The sequence below is a fragment of the Panthera onca genome, chromosome F2 (genome assembly GCF_046562875.1).
Source record: "Panthera onca isolate mPanOnc1 chromosome F2, mPanOnc1 haplotype 2, whole genome shotgun sequence".
Taxonomy (NCBI): domain Eukaryota; kingdom Metazoa; phylum Chordata; class Mammalia; order Carnivora; family Felidae; genus Panthera; species Panthera onca.
In genome coordinates, this window is record NC_138356.1 from 37,013,981 (window position 1) to 37,034,249 (window position 20,269).

At 34.6% G+C, this 20,269-nt stretch overlaps 1 long non-coding RNA gene across 2 annotated transcripts in view; it reads right to left on the minus strand.

Moving 5' to 3' along the window:
• Positions 1-20,269, minus strand: part of LOC132664271 (uncharacterized) — a 66,496-nt gene that overhangs the window by 1,944 nt on the left and 44,283 nt on the right. Inside the window, exons 1-2 of one of the 2 annotated variants that reach the window (XR_013553357.2) lie at positions 18,508-18,652; positions 7,026-7,159 (exon numbers count right to left, since the gene is read on the minus strand). The exons of the other annotated variant lie outside the window; for it this stretch is intronic. This is a non-coding gene — a long non-coding RNA (uncharacterized LOC132664271). Of the gene's footprint in view, positions 1-7,025; positions 7,160-18,507; positions 18,653-20,269 lie in introns of those variants that run through there. 2 annotated transcript variants of the gene reach the window in all.

Sequence of the window (20,269 nt, forward strand, 5' to 3'; positions counted from 1 at the left end):
GGTGTCAAAAAGTGGCTGAGTTTAAAGAAATATATGCAAAAGTAGGCCTGGGTAGGGTTTCTCGGGAGCTAAAGTATAATTATGTGTAAGCATCCAGAAAACAGGTCCTCAGAGATAGGGACCTGAAAAGAGGGGTAAAGGTAATAGTAGCAGATGCAAGTAGGTTTAAAATTAGTCCCAAATAAAACATTGCAGTTATCTTAACTCAAATGGCACAGTCGTATAAGAGACAAATTGAGTCTATAATATAATGCACTAAGTAGCTGCATAAATATAAATAATTACTTTAATCTTGATTGTTAACCCTTACAAACTGATAACACATTAAAAAATACTGGCAAAGTAGATCTTCAGTTAAAAGACATAGAAATTCATTCTCTTTTTAAAGGTCATTCTTTATTTTTTAAAATTTACATCCAAATTAGTTAGCATCTAGTGCAACAATGATTTCAGGAGTAGATTCCTTAATGCCCCTTACCCATTTAGCCCATCCCCCCTCCCACAACCCCTCCAGTAACCCTCAGTTTGTTCTCCATATTTATGAGTCTCTTCTGTTTTGTCCCCCAAATGTCTATCAGTGGATGAATGGATAAAGAAAATGTGGTATATATAATGGAGTATCACTCGGCAATCAAAAAGAATGAAATCTTGCCATTTGCAACGACGTGGATGGAACTGGAGGGTGTTGTGCTAAGTGAAATCAGTCAGAGACAGACAAAAATCATAGGACTTCACTCATATGAGGACTTTAAGAGACAAAACAGATGAACATAAGGGAAGGGAAACAAAAATAATATAGGATTCATTCTTAATAAAAAAAAAATTTGTGCAAATAATCAAACTCACTATTAAACAAAGATATACAAATTAAAATAAGAATAGAAGATATTTTTAACCAACAAAATGGCAAGAATTAGAAAACATTATCCTAAAGACAGTAGCAATACACCTGGTAGGAATATAAATCGGCACAAACTTTCTGGGAAATACTTTGACAATACGTATCAAGGTCCTCAATAATACCATAGTGTTTCAGAAATCTCTCCTTTGGAAATAATCAAAGATGCAATAAAGGACATATTACCAGCATTACTTGTAGCAAGAGAAACTAAGAAATAGATCGATATTATTATATAGATGCATAGAAGCATATCCACAGGGTTAGATAAATTAAGGTTGAAATATAAAAGAATATTATATAACTACTAGACATTGTTTTTAAAAATACATAACTATGGGGGGTACCTGGGTGACTCAGTCGGTTAAGCGTCCGACTTTGGCTCAGGTCATGATCTCATGGTTTGTGAGTTCAAGCCCTGAGTTGGGCTCTGTGCTGACAGCTCAGAGCCTGGAGCCTGCTTCACATTCTGTGTCTCCCTCTCTCTCTGCCCCTCCCCCACTCACACTCTGTCTCTCTCTCCTTCAAAACTAAATAAACATTTTTGTAAAAAATGTAATTATGGGGAAAATAGCTGTGAATCTTAAGAAGAAAAGTGTGGAAGAGAACATTAAATCTTATGTGAGATTTTCTCTGAATAATGGAATTGTACTTGATTTTTTACTTTCCCTATACTTTTCTGTATTTTCTACAGAATGATGTACTCCTTACCTATTCTGAGGGAAGGGAGAGTCACATTTGTAAAACAAATGAAACTCCAAAGGAGAACTTCTTAGGTCTTGCTAGTAATAGTAAAATGCTTCCAAGAAAGTAGAATCCAGATAGGAACTGAAGTCTGGACACATTAGGATAGTATCAATGCTAACTTTTCTCCATAGTCTGAAAGTAATTTGAAAGACAAGTGCTTGCATTATTACCTTACAATTTTTAATCTTGAAATTATGGATTCTAAAAGACAGTGTCCCTCTTACAGAACAAAAACTTAAAGACTATTAACCAGAATTGATCGAATATTAAATGCTTTACCTGTATTAATTTTTCTTCACAACCCTATTTCTTCAGATGAAGAAACTGAGTGCCAAAGAGACTAAAGGACACATGGTTGCCAGTAAATAATAAATAACACACAGTTGTCAAGCAACAGAGACAATATTGGAACCCAGGAAGCTAGACATCAGAGCAGATGCTTTTTTTTTTTCAATTTTTTTATTTAAATTCATGTTATTTAACATGGGTAGTATATTGGTTACAGGAGTAGAACCCAGTGCAGAATGCATGCTTTATCCATTAAACTATTCCACCTCTCTGATGGTATTGTGCCTCTTAAAGTTTCTAATTGACTAAATCCATTAGTTGCAATGGGCAGTGATTTATTGCTGACCTACTTACTTCTCTGTGACTGTATTCACCAGGGCTACAGCTTATCTGGTTCCAGGCCCCTGAGACAATCATTTGTGCCCATATCATTTGCATGAGAAGTTTACAAGTGAAGGAGTGGGATGGGGGTGGTGTTAAAAGGGTGACCAAAAAAGAATACTTAATTTCATAAAATAGTTTTAGGTTATTGCACCAATCAGTTCTTTCATTGAGTTTTCAGACGTAGAAGGACGATTGGCTTCTGCAAAAGTCCATATAACACACCCAACACGAGATTGCTTTCCCCTTATCACTTGCTCTATGGGCAAGAGTCTAAAATTCAGGGTGTAACTAACATTTTAATGAAACACGTATTCCTTGTGTAGCTTCAATGTTATGGTTGGTTTAAAATTATTAAATTCTGAAACTGTCTGATTTACTTTGTCTTCCAACTGGACAAGAAACTTTTTCCTATAACTAGGAATCTGCCATTTAATAGCTGTATAAAAATTCAGTTGTCAACAAATTCTCCATCAAAAGCTCTCCTCAACCATCCTATTGCACTTTTAAATAAATCAGAAAAGCATTCTACTTCAAATGAGAAGCAGATTGAATATGCAATAAATTCCTTCTTTTATGACAATTTTCCCTGGAGCTATGTTTATCAATACCACTGAGATGCTGCAAACTTTTGTTGTAAGATCAAAAAATAGAAGATTTGATACAATGACCATAGAAAGCGTTGTTCTCCTTTGTTTGAACTTAACAGAGAGAATGTTGTCATATTTTAAAATTAAAATAAAGGAGATAGGACAACTGGCTAGTCAATTATTTAAGAAAAAATAATAAACCAAGTCTTTTCCTCAGGCCTTCAAAAAAGAAGAACAAGAAGAAGAAGAAGAAGAAGAAGAAGAAGAAGAAGAAGAAGAAGAAAAGAAGAAAAAGAAAAAAAACAATCATATAAAACTTTAGCTGGATTACAGATATAAATTGAAAAAATAAAACCATAAATAATAGAGAAAACATGGTCACATTATTTTATAATCTGGAGACATGGAAGGCTGTCCCTAAGTTCAATATAAACCAGAAGCTATAAAGGAAAAGACTGATATGTTTTATTGCAAACAAATAAAATTTTTTATCAAAACAAAGTCAAAAACAAAGAAAAATGAGGGAAAATATCTTCCAGACCTGTGAACTACATTGAATTATGTCAATTTTTTAAGACCACTTAACAGTAGAGTGGAAAGAAGCAGGATAGGTGAAAGAGACTTCCACATTTTACCAAATAACCTTCTAAAACAGGATGTTTGCCACAAACATGTATTTTTCTTAAAATTCAAAAGTAAAGAAAGAGTGAAAGAGCTAAAAGAAGAGTGAAGGAAAAGAAAATTTTAAATATACCATATTTTCCGTACATATCAAAATTGCCATAGTCTAATATCTTCCACCATTGAATAACTAAAAGAGGCCACAATGATTTCCAGGTGCAAACACATCTGAATTCAATCAACCAGAATGACATTTTGGTACTCTTGACATTCAGAAGTCATATGCATGTTGCTTTTTAGAATTTTAAACCAAGTACCAACCATTTTTACTCCACCTGCTGGTCAGAGTATATGTCATAAAGATGCATTGGCATAAATTATTGCAATTAGGATTTATATTGATTAAATGAGCTTCTTTCAGTTTGTAAACTATACTTTTCCTTCATGACAATGTGTTTTGTTTTTCACTCTGCTAGAAATTGTTCTCATATCATACTTATCAGAGAAACAACGGGATTCTAAACTTTGTAATCAACATTGAAGAGGGCAACATACCTGCCAAGATCAAATTTCCCAATGACCTCCAAAATTCATAGTCACAGATCATAGTCCAAGCTTTGTAAACAGTGTGTATCAGCTACAGTCCGTGTCATGAGGAAGAATAAAGAGATCAACTAGGTACAAAACTCTGTTTTTTTTGTTTTAATATTCTTTTCCTTGTCCACTTACTCTTCGTACGTGTCTTGCAAATGCACAGTATCGTGCTTATTTTTTTAAATGTCTATTTATTATTTTTGAGGGACAGAGAGAGAAAAAGTGAGAGAGAACACACACCCTCGCGAACAGGGGAGGGGCAGAGAGAGAGGGAGACAGAGGATCAAAGTAGGCTCCTTCCACCCTGACAGCAGGAAGCCCAATGCCAGACCCTAACTCTGGAAACAGGAGATCATGATGTGTCCTAAGCCGAAGTCAGTTGCTTAGCTGACTGAGCCACCCAGGTGCCTCCCCCCACAGTATTGGTTTTAAAAATAGCAAAAGAGGAACACATGGCTTTACAAATTTTTATAGTTCGTGAATTTATATTGACTCTTGCAAAAATACAAAAATCAATTTGTATTTTTGAAGCATAAGTAATGCATTATATTAATTTTTAATTTTTTGTTTACATTTATTTATTTTTGAGAGACAGAGCACTAGTGGGGGAGGGGCAGAGAGTCAGGGAGACAGAATCGGAAGCAGGCTCCAGGCTCTGAGCTGTCTGCACAGAGCCCGATGCTGGGCTTGAACTCACAAACCGTGAGATCATGACCTGAGCTGAAGTCAGATGCTTAACTGACTAAGCCACCCAAGCTTCCCTATATTAATTTTTTAAATATGATTCTATGAAACCAATATTATCTTAATCCAGGATTAAATATGGAACAAGATTTATTTCCTCTAGGGTTAATTTTCAACTCTACTAAGAGACATTTCTTATTTTATTTTATTTTGTTTTGTTTTATTTTTTTTAATTTACATCCAAATTAGTTAGCATATAGTACAACAATGATTTCAGAGGTAGATTCTTTAATGTCTCGTACCCATTTAGCCCATTCCCCTCCCACAACCCCTCCAGTAATCCTCTGTTTGTCCTCCATATTTAGGAGTCTCTTATGGTTTGTCTCCCTCCCTGTTTTTATATTATTTTTGGTTCTCTTCCCTTGTGTTCATCTGTTCTGTGTCTTAAAGTCATCATATGAGTGAAGTCATATGATAGAGACATTTCTTGAACAAGATACATATAAGATGAATTAAGGAAAAAAAGTCAGAAGATTGGTTTAGCCATGTACATGAAACAATCTTAAATGGCTAATTTTATAACACTGTTGCTGCATCATCAAATTCTGGTTATATTGAAACAAAATTCCAAGCTAAAGGGATTAAGTATTTAAAATGTATTCTAATGACGAGTATCCAGGATCTATAATTCTTTTCTTGAAAGAATGATAAAGATTGTCTTTTGGAAAAGCTCCTTATCACATTTTTTTAGAAACATCTGAATTCAATTTACATCTAAAGAGTAGACCTCTCTATTCAGTAGATCATATTATCAAAACAAATTTTCATCCATTGAAAGATATTGATATATTATTCCCACTAATACCCAAAAGGAAGGTAAAACTCTTCCTTTCCAACAAGAACATTTAGATTAAGAGCTGAAAAAACCCATCCACTAATATGGCAGCTGATCAAATGCATGATTTTTATTGGAATCTTTTCCCCACTCTGTTGGAAAGTGTCTAACATTGTAGCAGATATTTCCTTTGAACTCTTGCCCAGAACTGGATTGCTAATATATATATTAGCAATGTATATACATAGGCACCACTGACTTTCAGTATTTTTGCTCGAAGACTATACAACATGTTGAGAATTTTTTTTCTAAAAAAACTTCTTTACTTACACCAGGATGTGTTGCATCTTACTTGTAAAAGTGTTGACACCATACCAAAGCTACCAACGATGAAAATTCTCTGACCCTGGGGAAAGCAATCAGTCCGATCACATATTTGAACTGAGTAGTTAAACATGCCAAGGCTCTTCTGTCTGTTTATGCTTAGAGCCGCAAATTTAGAATAAGAAACTACCCAGCTTTGATTATTCAATAATAATTTATTAATAGTTGAAAATAATACCGGGAACCTTGGTACAGATGAATAGAACTAATTCCTCTCCTTGAGGAGCTCCTATTATACAATCCACCCTAGTCTCACCTTCCTTAGGTGTCCTGGTGTGGATCCATGAGGGGAAAGAGAGAAAGCTAGTTGGGGGATGCCTTCGTTCCTAGAGTTACCCTCAAATTTGATGTTTCTCTAGATTAATTCACCTCAGTTTTCCAAATTAATGCCTTTCAGTCTAAAAAGAGACATTCACCCTCCTTTCAAATTGTCCACATTAATCCCTTTAACTGAATAATGGCTAACTGTACCTGCAGGATACCCTCTCTAAAACAGAAAACATTTGATTCTCAGACTGAGGTAGGTTTGTGACAAGTACGTGTGAATTTGCTCTGAGAAGTTACTGGTGGTGGTTTTTCAAAGTGCAATCCTAGCAGTGTGTTGAAGGAAAAAAAAATCTTTTTTGTCGATGATTCAGAGGAGTTCTCAAACTACATGTTCCTGTATTTTAGGTGAGAAGAAACCCACAATTTATTAATTATCAGGTGCTTATTATGGGTTATTTCACATAATCCTCAAAACAGTCTTATGTGTTGGTGTCTTTAGTCCAATTTTGCAGAAAATAGAAAGTTAAAGAGGCAAATAGCTTGCCTGAGGAATTCTAGGATTCAAACATAGGTCTATATTGCTAAAAAGTATGTTTTACTGCTATTATATCACAAGGCCTGAACATGAAACAACAGGTATAAATGCATGTATCTTGAAACCATTTCCTTTAAGGTGATAAAGCACAGATAATGAAGACCACTCTGAACAAAAAAACCTCTGAGCTTATTTACTCACCAGACAAAGGACGAGAGTGCACACAGGAGTGAAGAAATTCTTTAAGTTGGTCATTTAAGGAGAACATATCATGGTGGATGAGGAATTCATGGACTCCTTGTTCAGTTAAGTGCATTGTTCAGTTATCCAGAACTCTGGATAAGACAGAATGAGTCCATAAATCTGTGTGCTGTTGGTTAAAAAATTTCTATTGCATGTGGTCAGGAAAAGGTTTTCAATAAGAAAAAAAGTTTCTGCAAACGGAGAACTCAGAGTTTATAGTCATTTACCAGCTTCAGGTGATTATAACCAGTTATGGTGAAAAGTAGTATTCAGGTTTTTGGTTGTTGTTTGTTTGATTTTTAAAGACGTTAAAGATTTTTGTAATATGTCCATGAGGGAATTAGCAAGGTGGCAAATCTGGTTCAAAGGAGAAACACTTGTATTTATAGCCACTAAAAGAAAGAAGGCTAGGATAAAATTGCTAAATTATGTGCAAAACTGGTTAATGTCCTCTAGGGCAATACTGTGAACTTTATCTTGTAAACTCTTTTACATAAAAAGAAAATACATTTGCATATCTACTAGACAAAATTTATTTGCATCATTGTTTATTGTAGCATTTGCATCATTATGTTTTCTGTGAGTTAACAGCTAAATATATAGAAGGGTAAAACACCCCAATCAACAGTAAACAGTAAGTCAGACAAACCTACATTTTCCTGAAGAATTAGAAAATTCTTAGGTGGACATATAAGATAATGCCTCAGTAAAACATTGAAAAATATGTATTTATCTTTTTGTCTCTTTCCAAATTTAGGTATTTTTTCCTCAATACTCCTCCTTTGTATTAAAAAATGATCACCGATGAATTATTTTGATCACAGAAATGCTGAACACATATGTTTTTGGCTTGCTGTCTGGACACAAGATTTACAATATTTGTTAACTTGTATAAGCCTCCTTATATTATGGCCAAGAAATGCAGAATTAAATGGTAACTAGCAACTACTAGAATCAGGCAATTATCTTCTATCTGGAGATTTTATAAGGAACCTAGGATGGTTTTCACAATGATCTCCACCATCCAGAGGTGTTTTGGTTTTTTTATTTGTTTGTTTGTTTGTTTTTTGAGTAACTTAGCCTTTATAAAGCCGAAAACGAACAAACAAGCAAACAAAAACCTAAAGCAGTAGAGGATTGCCTTACACCAATGGCAAGATATGGACTGGAAGGTTAAATGAGAAGGTATCAGGTTAGGATTTCAACATATGAATTTTAAGGGGACACAGTATTTAAACCATATCAGACCACCTGTTGAGTCACAAAACAGGTATCAGTACATTTGAAAGGATTAAAATCAAATAGAAGATATTATCTGATAACAACAGAATTAATTTAGAAATGAAAAATAAGATAAATAAGTATTTGGAAATCACACCATACACTTATAAATAACTCATCAATAAAAGAAATCCCAAAGGAAATTAGAAAATATTTTAAACTGAGTGAAAATGAAAACATAGCATATCAAAATTTGTGATACACAGTTAAATGAATGTTTACAGGAGTGATTAGGTTTAATATCTTATACAAAGAGTTAAGGTCGAAAATCAGTGACATAAGTTTCTACCTTAAGGAACTAGGAAAAGTAAAGTGAACCTGAGGTAAGCAGAAAAAAACCAAAAAACAGTAAAAATAGGAATGGATGTCGACTAAGTAAAAAACAATCTGAAAGAGATAACTGATAAAGAAAAATTTGTTATTTTAAAGGATTCATAAAAATTGGTAAATCCTGATTAAACTGACCCCAAAAAAAGAGTGATAATTACCAGTCTCGGGAATAAAAAGAAGCTATCACTACAGATTTGATAGACATTAGAATAATATTCAGACAATACAGTGAACAACTTCATGCCAATAAACTCAACAAAAGAGATAGATGGAAAAATTCCTTTTCCCAAGAAACAACTTGATCAGAATATTGACAAGATAGGAAGTTAGAAAAATATGAGTAGTATTCAATCTATTCAATCTATTAACGAAATTGAATACATATTTCAAAACATTGCCACAAATGACTGAACTAGTGAATTCTATTAAATATGTACAGTGGAAGAAAACACTAATCAAACAGAAAACTCTTCCCAGAAATAGAGGAGAGTACTATCCACTAAATTTATGTTTAGAATTAAAAAAAAAAAAAAACACTAATTAAACAGAAAACTCTTTCTAGAAGAGAGCACTATCCACCAAGTTTATGAAATCAACATTGCCGTGTTTAAAAAAAAATCAAATAAGGTCATCACAAGGAAAGGAAAATATAGACCAATATCCCTCATGAACATAGGTGCAAAAAATCCTTAACAACATACTAATATATCTCAGAGATACTGCAAGTTTAGTTCTAAACCGCCACAATAGAACAAATATTGCAATAAAGCAAGTCAAATTAACTTTTTGGTTCCCCAGTGCATATAAAAGTTATGTTTACAGTATACTATAGTCTATTAAGCATTCAATAGCATTGTCTAAAAAAAGTGTACATACCTATTAAAAAATATTTTATTGCTAAAAAATGCTGACCATCATATGAGCTTTCAGCAAGTCATAATCTTTTTTGCTGGTGGAGGGTCTTGCCTCCAAGTTGATGGCTGCTGACTGATCAGAGTGCTAGTTGCTGATGGCTAGAGTGGGTGTGGCAATTTCTTTTTATTTTGTTTTTTTTTATTTTTGTCAATTTCTTAAAATAAGACAATAAAGTTTGCCACATAGATTGACTTTTCCTTTCATGAACGATTTCTCTGCAGCCTATCATGCTGTTTGATAGCATTTTACCCACAGTAGAACTTCTTTCAAAATTGGAGTCGAGGGGCGCCTGGGTGGCGCAGTCGGTTAAGCGTCCAACTTCAGCCAGGTCACGATCTCGCGGTCCGTGAGTTCGAGCCCCGCGTCAGGCTCTGGGCTGATGGCTCGGAGCCTGGAGCCTGTTTCCGATTCTGTGTCTCCCTCTCTCTCTGCCCCTCCCCTGTTCATGCTCTGTCTCTCTCTGTCCCAAAAATAAAAATAAAAAACGTTGAAAAAAAAAATTTAAAAAAAAAAAAAAAAATTGGAGTCGATATTCTCAAACCTTGCCACTGCTTTATCAACTAAGCTTATGTAATATTTTAAATCCTTTGTTGTCATTTCAACAATCTTTGTAGCATGTTTACCGGAATAGTTTCCATCTTAAGAAACCACTTTCTTTGCTCATCCATAAGAAGCAACTCCTCATCTGTTCAAGTTTTATCATGAGATTGCAGGAATTCAATCACATCTTCAGGCTCCATTCCTCCTTCTAGCTTTCTTCCTATTTCCACCACATCTGCAGTTACTTCCTCCACTGAAGTGTTAGCCCTTCAAAGTCATCCATGAGGGTTGGAATCAACTTCTTCCAAATTCCTCTCCTTGTTGATATTTGGATCTCTCCCCACAAATTACAAGTGTACTTAATGGCATTTAGAATGGTGAATCCTTTCCAGAAGGTTTTCAATTGACTTTGATTAGATCCATCAAAGGAATCACTATCAATGGCAGCTATAGCCTTATGAAAAGTTTGTTTCTTATATAATAAGACTTGAAAGTTGGAGTTACTCCTTGATCCATGGGCTACAAAATAGATGTGTTAGTAGGAGAAAAACAACATTAATCTCATTGCACTTCTCTATCAGAGCTCTCAGGTGGCCATATACAATGTCAATAGGCAGTAATGTTTTGAAAGATTTTTTTTTTCTCAGCAGCAGGTCTCAACAATGGAACTAAAATATTCAGCAAACCATATTGTAAACAGATATGCTGTCATCCAGGATTTGTTGTCCCATTTTTAGAGCACCAGCAGAGTTGATTTAGCATCGCTCTTGAAGGCTCTAGGATTTTTTGAATGGTAAGTGAGTACTGGCTTCAACTTAAAATCACAAGATCCATTAGCCCCTAACAACAGAGTCAGTGTGTCCTTTGCAGTTTTAAAGCCAGGCATTGACTTCTCTCTAATCCTAGATGGCATCTTCTTCCAATGTAAAGCTGTCTCATCTATATTAAGAATCTGTTGTTTAGTGCTAGTGTTGTTGTGTAGTGTTGCTTAATTGAATATTCATTAGCTATTATTATTAACTAAATTTTCTCAATAACTTGCTACAGCTTCTGCATCAGCATTTGCTGTTTCACCTTGTACGTTGATTTTATGGAGATGGCGTCCTTCCTTAAACCTCATGAACCAACCTCTGCTAGCCTCAAACTTCTCTTCCTCACCTCTTGCAGTCTTCAGAGAATTGAAAAGAGTTAGGGTCTTGCTCTAGATTAGGCTTTACTAAGGAAATGTTGTAGCTGGTTTGATCTTTTATCCAGACCACTAATACTTTGTTCATATCAGCAATAAGGCTGTTTTGCTTTTTTATCATTCATGTGTTCACTGGAATAGGACTTTTAATTTCTTTCAAGAACTTTTCCTTTGCATTCACCACTTTGCTATTTATCACAAAAGACCTAGCTTTTGGTTTACCCTGGCTTTTGACATGCCTTCTTCACTAAGCTTAATTTTCTTTAGCTTTTGATTTAAATTGAGAGATGTGTAACTCTTTCCTTCACTTGAAGACTTAAAGGGCACTCGTGGGATTATTAATTGTCCTAATACCATTATTGTTGTATCTCAGAATAGGGAGGCCCAAGGAGAGAAAGAGACGAAGGAATGGCTGGTCAGTAGAACACTCAGACACAACATATATGAATATAAGTTCTCTGTCCTATGTGAGCACAGTTCATGGCTCCCCAAAACAATTAACAATGTAACATCTAAGATTCCTGATTACAGATCACCATAACAAATATAACAATAATGAAAAGTGTTGAATTATTGCAAGAAGTACCAAAATGTGACATACAGACACAAAATGAGCAAATGTTGTTGGAAAAATAGCAGTGGTAGGCTTGCTCAGTGCAAGGTTGCCACAAACATTGAATTTATAATACATAGTATCTGAAAAACACAATAAAGTGCAATACACTAAGGTATGCCTATTATGCATACCAAATCCAGCAATATGTAAAAAAAACATCATGAGCAATTAAGCTTTATCCCAGGAATGCAAGTTTTAACATCTTATAATGAAGGAATATAATTTAGAATATTAAAAATAAAGTAATTAAAAATAATAACAAGAAAAGAAAAAACCAGATGATCACCACACTTTATAAAGCACTTTTAATATTCAATAGTCATAAAAGTGGAAAATCTTAGGAAACTATGAATAGAAGGAAATATTTCAGCTGATAAAAAGGACTATCTATGAAAAATATAGCTAACATAATAATTAATGGTTACAAATAGAAAGCTTTCCCCCAAGATCAATAACAAGACTGCATTATCTACTCCCACTTTGTACTGAATTTCCTAGTCAGCTCAAGAAAGAAATAAGGAGAGAGAGACAGAGAAGAGAGAGAGAGAGAGAGAGAGAGAGGTAGCAAGAGGGAGAGAGGTTAGAATGAAAGAGAAAAAGTAAAATTTTCAGGGCACCTGGGTGGCTCAGTTGGTTGAGCATCCAACTTTGGCTCTGGCCATGGTCTCATGGGTTTATGAGTTCAAGTCCCACATTGGGCTCACTGCTGTCAATACAGAGCCCTCTTGGAATCCTCTGTCCCTCTCTCTCTGCCCCTCCCCTTCTTGCACTCTCTCTCTCTTAAAAATAAATAAACATTTTTAAAAAAAGAAAAAGTAAAAATTTGTATTTGTCAGTCAACATTAATTACACTCACAAAATGCCTAAGGAATCTATCAAAAAGATACTGGAACTAATAATAGAACATAGCAAGGTCACAGGATAAAAGGACAATATTTAAAAAGTAATCACACTTCTATATATTAGTAATAAACAATCATTAAGTGTAATTTCAAAATACAATTTATGATAGTATCAAAACCATTAAATACTTAAGGAATAAATTTTTAAAATATAGAATGTACAAAATAGTGGTAAGAGAAATTTTACAAGACCTAAATAAATGAAAACATATATTGTACTCATCAACTGAAAGACTCAATATTATTAATATGTCCATTATCTACATTTGGATCTATATATTTGAAGTAATCTCAATACAAAAATAAATAAATAGTTCTAAATCTCATGAAACTGCAGAGGACCCAAAATAGTCAAATCAAGGGGTGCCTGGGTGGCTCAGTCGGTTGAGCATCTGACTTTAGCTCAGGTCATAATCTTGCAGTCCATGAGTTCGAGCCCTGTGTCGGGCTCTGTGATGACAGCTCAGAGCCTGGAGCCTGTTTCAGATTCTGTGTCTCCCTCTTTCTCTCTCCTCCCCCGCTCATGCTCTGTCTCTCTCTTCTCAAAAAATAAATAAACATTAAAAAAAACTTTTAATAAAAAAATAGTCAAATCAATTTTGAGGAAAAAAAAGAAGGAAAGAAAGAAAGAGAAAGGATGTATGCTACCTAATTCAAGACTTACAATAGTAATTAAATCAGTTTGTATTGGCATAATGATGGGCATGGAGATCAATGAAACAGAACAGAGTTCAGAAAAAGACCCACATGTATATATGTTAAATTGATTTTTAATTAAAGCTATTGAGTAAATTCAATGAAAAAGTATTTTAAATAAATGGTACTAGAACAACTGGATATTCTAACAGGGAAAGACAAAAATTCTTACCTTGCCCTCTGCCACCCACCATACACAAAAGTTTATTCAAAAGGACTCATAAACCTAAACATATAAAACTATCAAACTCCTGGAAGAAAATATGGAAGAAAATCTTAATGACCTTGGATTAGGCAAAGATTTCCCAAGACACAAAAACCACAAAACTTAAGAAAAATAATTGATGAGTTGAACTACAGCAAAACAAATACATTCCTAGCTTTGAAAGATATCAAAATGAAAAGACAAACTGGAAAAAGAGAAAAGATTCATGTATGTATATACGACAAAAGACCGTATCCAGAATATAAAATAATACAGATTGGAGCAAAATTAAATGATAGAGAATAGTAAAATAATAGAAAATATTAACAATGCTAATAATTGTTTTTTAAAGTTTATTTATTTATTTTGAGAAAGAGAGAGAGAGTAGGGGAAGGGCAGAGAGAAACAGAGAGAGAGAATCCCAAACATGTTGACAGTTCAGGGACCAGTGCAGAGCTTGATCTCATGAACCACAAGATCATGACCTGAGTTGAAATTAAGAGTCAGACGCTTAGCTGACTGAGCCACCCAGGTGCCCCAGGAGTTGGTTTTTCAAACATAGACAAAATTGACAAATATTTAGCTATACTAACTGCCAAGAAAAGAGAGAGGACTCAAATAAATAAAATTGTAAGCAAAAGAAGAGATGTTACAAATGATATCAAACAAGTAAAAAAATCATGAAAAATTATATGCCATCAAGTCAGACAACCTAAAGAAATGGATAAATTCTTAGAAATATACAACCTATCAAGATTGACCCATGAAGAAATAGAAATTCTGAACAGACCAATAATAACTAAGAAGATTGAATCAGGGGGTGCATGGGTGGCTCGGTTGGTTGAGCTTCTGACTCTTGATTTCAGCTCAGGTCATGACCCCAGGGTAATGAGACCAAGCCCCATGTCAGGCTTCACACTGAGCATGGATCCTGCTTGATATTTCTCTCTCTCTCTCTCTCTCTCTCTCTCTCTCTCTCTCTTTCTCTCTCCTTCTGTACCTCTCCCCTGATCATGTTCTCTCTCTCTCTCTAAAAGAAAAAAATAAAGGGGCGCCTTGGTGGCTCAGTCAGTTAAGCACCTGACTTTGGCTCAGGTCATGATCTCAAGGTTCATGGGTTCGAGACTGACATCGGGCTCTGTGCTGACAGCTCAAAGCCTGGAGTCTGCTTTAGGTTCTGTGTCTCCCTCTCTCTCTGCCCCTCCCCTGCTCACACTGTGTCTCTCTATCTCTCTCTTAAAAATAAAGAAAGAAAAGAAGAAAAAAAATTAAATCAATAATCAAAAATCTCCCAACCAAGAAAAGTCACCACCAGATAGTTTTACTACTAAATTCCACCAAACATTTAAAGAAAACATAACAACAGCTCTTCTCAAACTCTTTCAAAAATTTGAAGAGGAGAGAACATTATGAAACTCATTTTATAAGGCGAACAATTGCCCTGATACCAAAGCCAGATAGGGACACCACAAGAAAAGAAAATTATAGATCAATATCCTTGATAAATATAGATGTAAAACTTTCCAACAAAATATAAGCAAACCAAATTCAACAGCACAATGAAAGGTTCACACACCATGATCAAGTGAGATTCATGTCTGCAATGGAGGATAGATCAACATATCCAAATGAAAAAATGTGATATCCAACATCACAGAATGAAAGATAAAGATCATATAATCATCTCTATAGATGAAGAAAAAACTTTTGACAAAATTCAGCATCCATTCATTGATAAAAACATCCAACAAACTGGATATAGACAGAACATACCTCAACCCTATAAAGACTATATATGGCAAGTCCACAATTAACATTAAATTCAGTGGTGAAAGTCTGAATATTTTTCCTCTAAAATCAGGAGAAAAAAACAACAATGATGCCTACTTTCACCACTGTTATTCAACATAGTACTAAAAGTTCTAGCTAGACAAGGAGGAGAAATAAAAGGCATCCAAATTGGAAAGAAGAAACTAAAACAGTTTGTGTTTGCAAATAAGATGATCTTATATACAAAAAACCCTAAAGACTCCATGAAAAAAAAGCTGTTAGAAATAATAAACAAGAGGTGCCTGAGTGGCTCAGTCAGTTAAGCCTCTGACTTCATCTCAGGTCATAATCTCATAGTTCATGGGTTTGAGCACCATGTTTGGCCCTGTGCTGACAGAGCCTGGAACCTGCTTCAGATTCTGTGTCCCTTTCTCTCTCTGCCCCTCCCCTGCTTGTGCTCTGTCTCTCTCTGTCTCTCAAAAATAATTAAATGCTAAAAAAAATAAATAAATAATAAACAAATTCAGTAAAGTTGTGGGATACAAAATCACCATGCAAAAATCAGTTGTTTCTATACACTAATAATAAACTATCTGAAAAATAAAAAAAGAAGAGAATAATCCCATTCACAATAGCATTGAAAAGAATAAAATGCTAGAAATAAATTTAACTAAGGAGGTGAAAGACCTTTACACTGAAAAACTGTAAGACATTGATAGAAGAAATCGAAGAGGACACGGATAAATGGGATGATATTGTGTTCATGGGTCAAGAGAAATAACATTGTTAAAATGTCCATATACCCAAAGCCATCTAGAGATTCAATGCAATATGTATTAAAATTCTAGTGGAATTTTTCACAGAAATAGAATAAACTATACTAAAATTTGTATGGAATCACAAACAACCCAAACAGTCAAAGCAATCATGAGAAAGAAGAACAAAGATAGAGGCCTCACACTTCCTGACTTCAAAACTACACTACAAAAGTATAATGATCAACACAGTATGGCACTAGCATCAAAATAGGTATGTAGACGAATAGACCAAAATCGAGAGCCTACATGCATACATGGTCATCTGATATTTGACAAGAGAGTCAACATACTCAATGAGGGAAAAGATAAATCTTCAATAAATGGTGCCGGTAAAATTGGATATTCACATGCAAAACAATGAAACTGCACCCCTATTTTAGACCACTCACAAAAATTAGCTCAAAACGGATTAAAGTCTTGAATGTAATACCTGAAACCATAAAAGTCCTAGAAGAAAACATAAGGAAAAAGCTCCCTAATATTTATCCTGGCAATTTTTTTGTATGACACCAAAGCACAAGCCATAAAATCAAAAATAAACAAGTTGGACTACATCAAACTGAAAACTTCTGCACAACAAAACAATCAACAAAATTAAAAGGCATCCTACAGAATGGGAGGAAATATCTGCAAATTATATACCTAATTAGGGGTTACTATAGAGAGAAATACTTGTAAATCATCTTTCTGGTAAGAGGTTAATACATATGGAACCCATACATCCAGATGGCCAACAGGTACATGAAAAGGTTTCCAACATCACTAATCATTAAGGAAATGTAAATCAAAACCACAAAAAGATATCACCTCACACTTGGGAGAATAGCTATGATAAAAAAGCTAAGAGATAACAATTGCTGGTGAGGATGTGGAGAAAAGGGAGTCCTTGCGCACTGTTGGTGGGAATGTAAATTGGTGCAGCCACTAGGGAAAACAGTATGGAGTTTCCTTAAAAAATTAAAATAGAACTATCATATGATCTAGCAATTCTACTTCTGGGAATATATTTGAAGGAAATAAAATCACTATCTCAAGGAAATGTATGCAGCTCCATGCTCATTGCAGTGTTCTTTTTTTTTTTTTTTTTACAATAGCCAAAACATAGAAACAATCTAAGTATCCATAGGTGAATGGCTTAAGGGATAAAGAAAATGTGATATGGAATATTATTCAACGATAAAAAAGAAGAAAAATCTGCCATTTGTAACAACATAAACGAATACTGAGGGCCTCATGTCAAGTGACATATGTCAGATATGAAAGAAAAATACTATATTATCTCATGTGGAATCTCAAAAAAAATTTAATTTAGTTTAGTTTAATTTAATTTAATTTAAAAAATAAAATAGTAACTTAACCCTGCTAAAGAGGCTCTATCTCTTTTTCCCTCATCTCATATCTATATATGTCACCAGATTATAAAGTGATTTCAAGATAAAAATATCAATTTAGGGTAAAAAATATCAAGACAAAACAAAAGATCAGCCTGAAAAGCTCTATGAGGTAAGTATATTTATAGTACTTAAAGAGATAAAGGAGGATTAAAAATTCTAACAAGAGAGTTCATTATGTTAAAAAAAGGCATATTTATAAAAAAGCATAACTTATAAAGGGACAAAATATAACATAGAAATAAAAAAATAATCTTTGGAAATGAAACTTTGTATTAAATAGCAGATTAGGGGCGCCTGGGTGGCTCAGTCAGTTAAGCGTCCGACTTCAGCTCAGGTCACGATCTCATGGTCCGTGAGTTCGAGCCCCGCATCTGGGCCATCAGCCCAGAGCCTGGAGCCTGCTTCCGATTCTGTATCTCCCTCTCTCTCTGCTCCTCCCCCGTTCATGCTCTGTCTCTCTCTGTCTCAAAAATAAATAAACGTTAAAAAAATAAATAAAAAATAAATAAATAGCAGATTAGTCATATCTGAAGAGTAAATTAGTGAGGTAAAAGGGTATGAAAACAAGCAAGAATGCAAAACAGAAAGACAATTTAGAAAATAGGAAAGCGTTGTTAAAATGATGTGAAATATTCATCCAGAAGGAATTCCAAAAATAATATGAAGAATTGAAAAATGGTAAGATTGACTCCATTAATATCCCTAATTGTTTGCCACTCCCTGTACCATATTCTTTACATACGATTTTGCTGTTCCTCCCATAAAGAGGTTGAAAATATCTTCCTACCTTTCAATTCCGAGGTAAGCCATATGGTTTGATTTAGCCAATGGGTTGTTAGCAGATATAACATGAGCAAAGACTTGAGAAGTCCTTACACTTCCTGCTTATCTCCTGAGCTCTGTGAATGCCAAGAGAACATGCATGACCGGCATCCTGGAAGATGAACAATATGACACAGAGCCAAGTTACCAGCCATCCCAACTGAAGACAACCTAGATCAGGTGGCAAAGTGCAGATCCCAAGTATGGGAGTAAACCTAGCCAAGATAAACAAAGATGCCTAGATAATCCACAGCTGATCACATAAGCATGAGCAGCCTGACCAAATCAATCAACCTTAACCCAGATCAGATGAATCCCACAGCCCATCATTTAAATTAACGTTCATCGCTAATCAAAACACAAGTTTTGTCGATGTTTGTTATGCAACATTATTGTTACAACGGAGAATGCCTGTAAGAAGATAACCCATATTAAAAGAACGGTGAGAATTTTCCAGAACTGATGAGAATGCAGCACGTTAAAAAATGTGACATCTTGGTGAATTCAGGAATGGAAACGTTTAGTGGTCTCGATTTAGAGGAAGGATGCCCAAAGATGTCTCAAGAAGTGTGAACAAATTTTTAAAAACAGGACTACTCTTACTTCACTATAATTTAAAATATATTAATATCAGCCATGCAGTTCTTTGAGGTAGGAGAATAATACCATAAAATCAAATTGTCCCAGGTCTGATATGGCAAATGATTGACAGGCACCAACATCTCTACCTTTTCACCACATACTACTTTCCTAGGGCTGCTGTAACAAAGTATCATGAACAATGGACAGCAATTTATTGTCTCACAAATCTGGAGATTAGAAGTGTGAAATCAAGCCGTAGGCAAGCCTGTGCTCCCTCTGCAGTCTGTAGAGGAGAATGAATTTTCCCTTGCCTCTTCCAAGTTCTGGTAGCTTCCCAGCAATCCTTGACTTTCCTTAGCTTGCCAGCTGCACCTCTTCAATCTCTACCTCTGTTATCACATGGGTGTTTTCCCCCTGTGTCTCTTCTCTTCCTAGAAGGACACCAGTCATATTGGATTAGGGTCCACCCTAAACAAATGTGACCTCATTTTGACCAGACTATATTTGAAAAGACCATACTTTCAAGTAAGTTCACATTCACAGAATGAGGCTTTGGATTTCAATGAATCTTTTTGGGTGACACAACTTAAAACATAGCAAACTCTATTTCCAAAGCTCATAAAATGCATCCACGGTTCTTACGTTGCATGTGCATTCTAATGTGCTCAAAGATCATGTGAATATTCTAAGTGTCAATTACATGTACTTGAGAGTAGCGTATGCACGCTATTAGTACATGCTGGTTCTAAATTAAAATTAATGTACTGTCATTCACGACTATTAATCAATGAATATGAAATCATATTCTTTTGACTAAATTAGCTACAAGTATTCAAGATACATGAGATGAAGTATTTTTCAGAATGTGACGGAATTCTTGGGATAAGATTGTGAATAGAGGTGGACTGTAAGGCTTTACATTATTGGATTCTGAAGGATCATAATATTCTTTAAGATGCTTTTCAAAAGAAGAACTTTTTCAACTAAGAATCAACGTTTATTTTTACATTCCAACCAATTTGTGTGCGTAATAATCGAGATTATTATGAATAAGTTTTAATAAAATGTCTAGCAGAATTCCCACTGACTACATTTAATATATGTTAAATATTGCCTTTTCTGTTCTTGGAGTTAAGATATTTTTA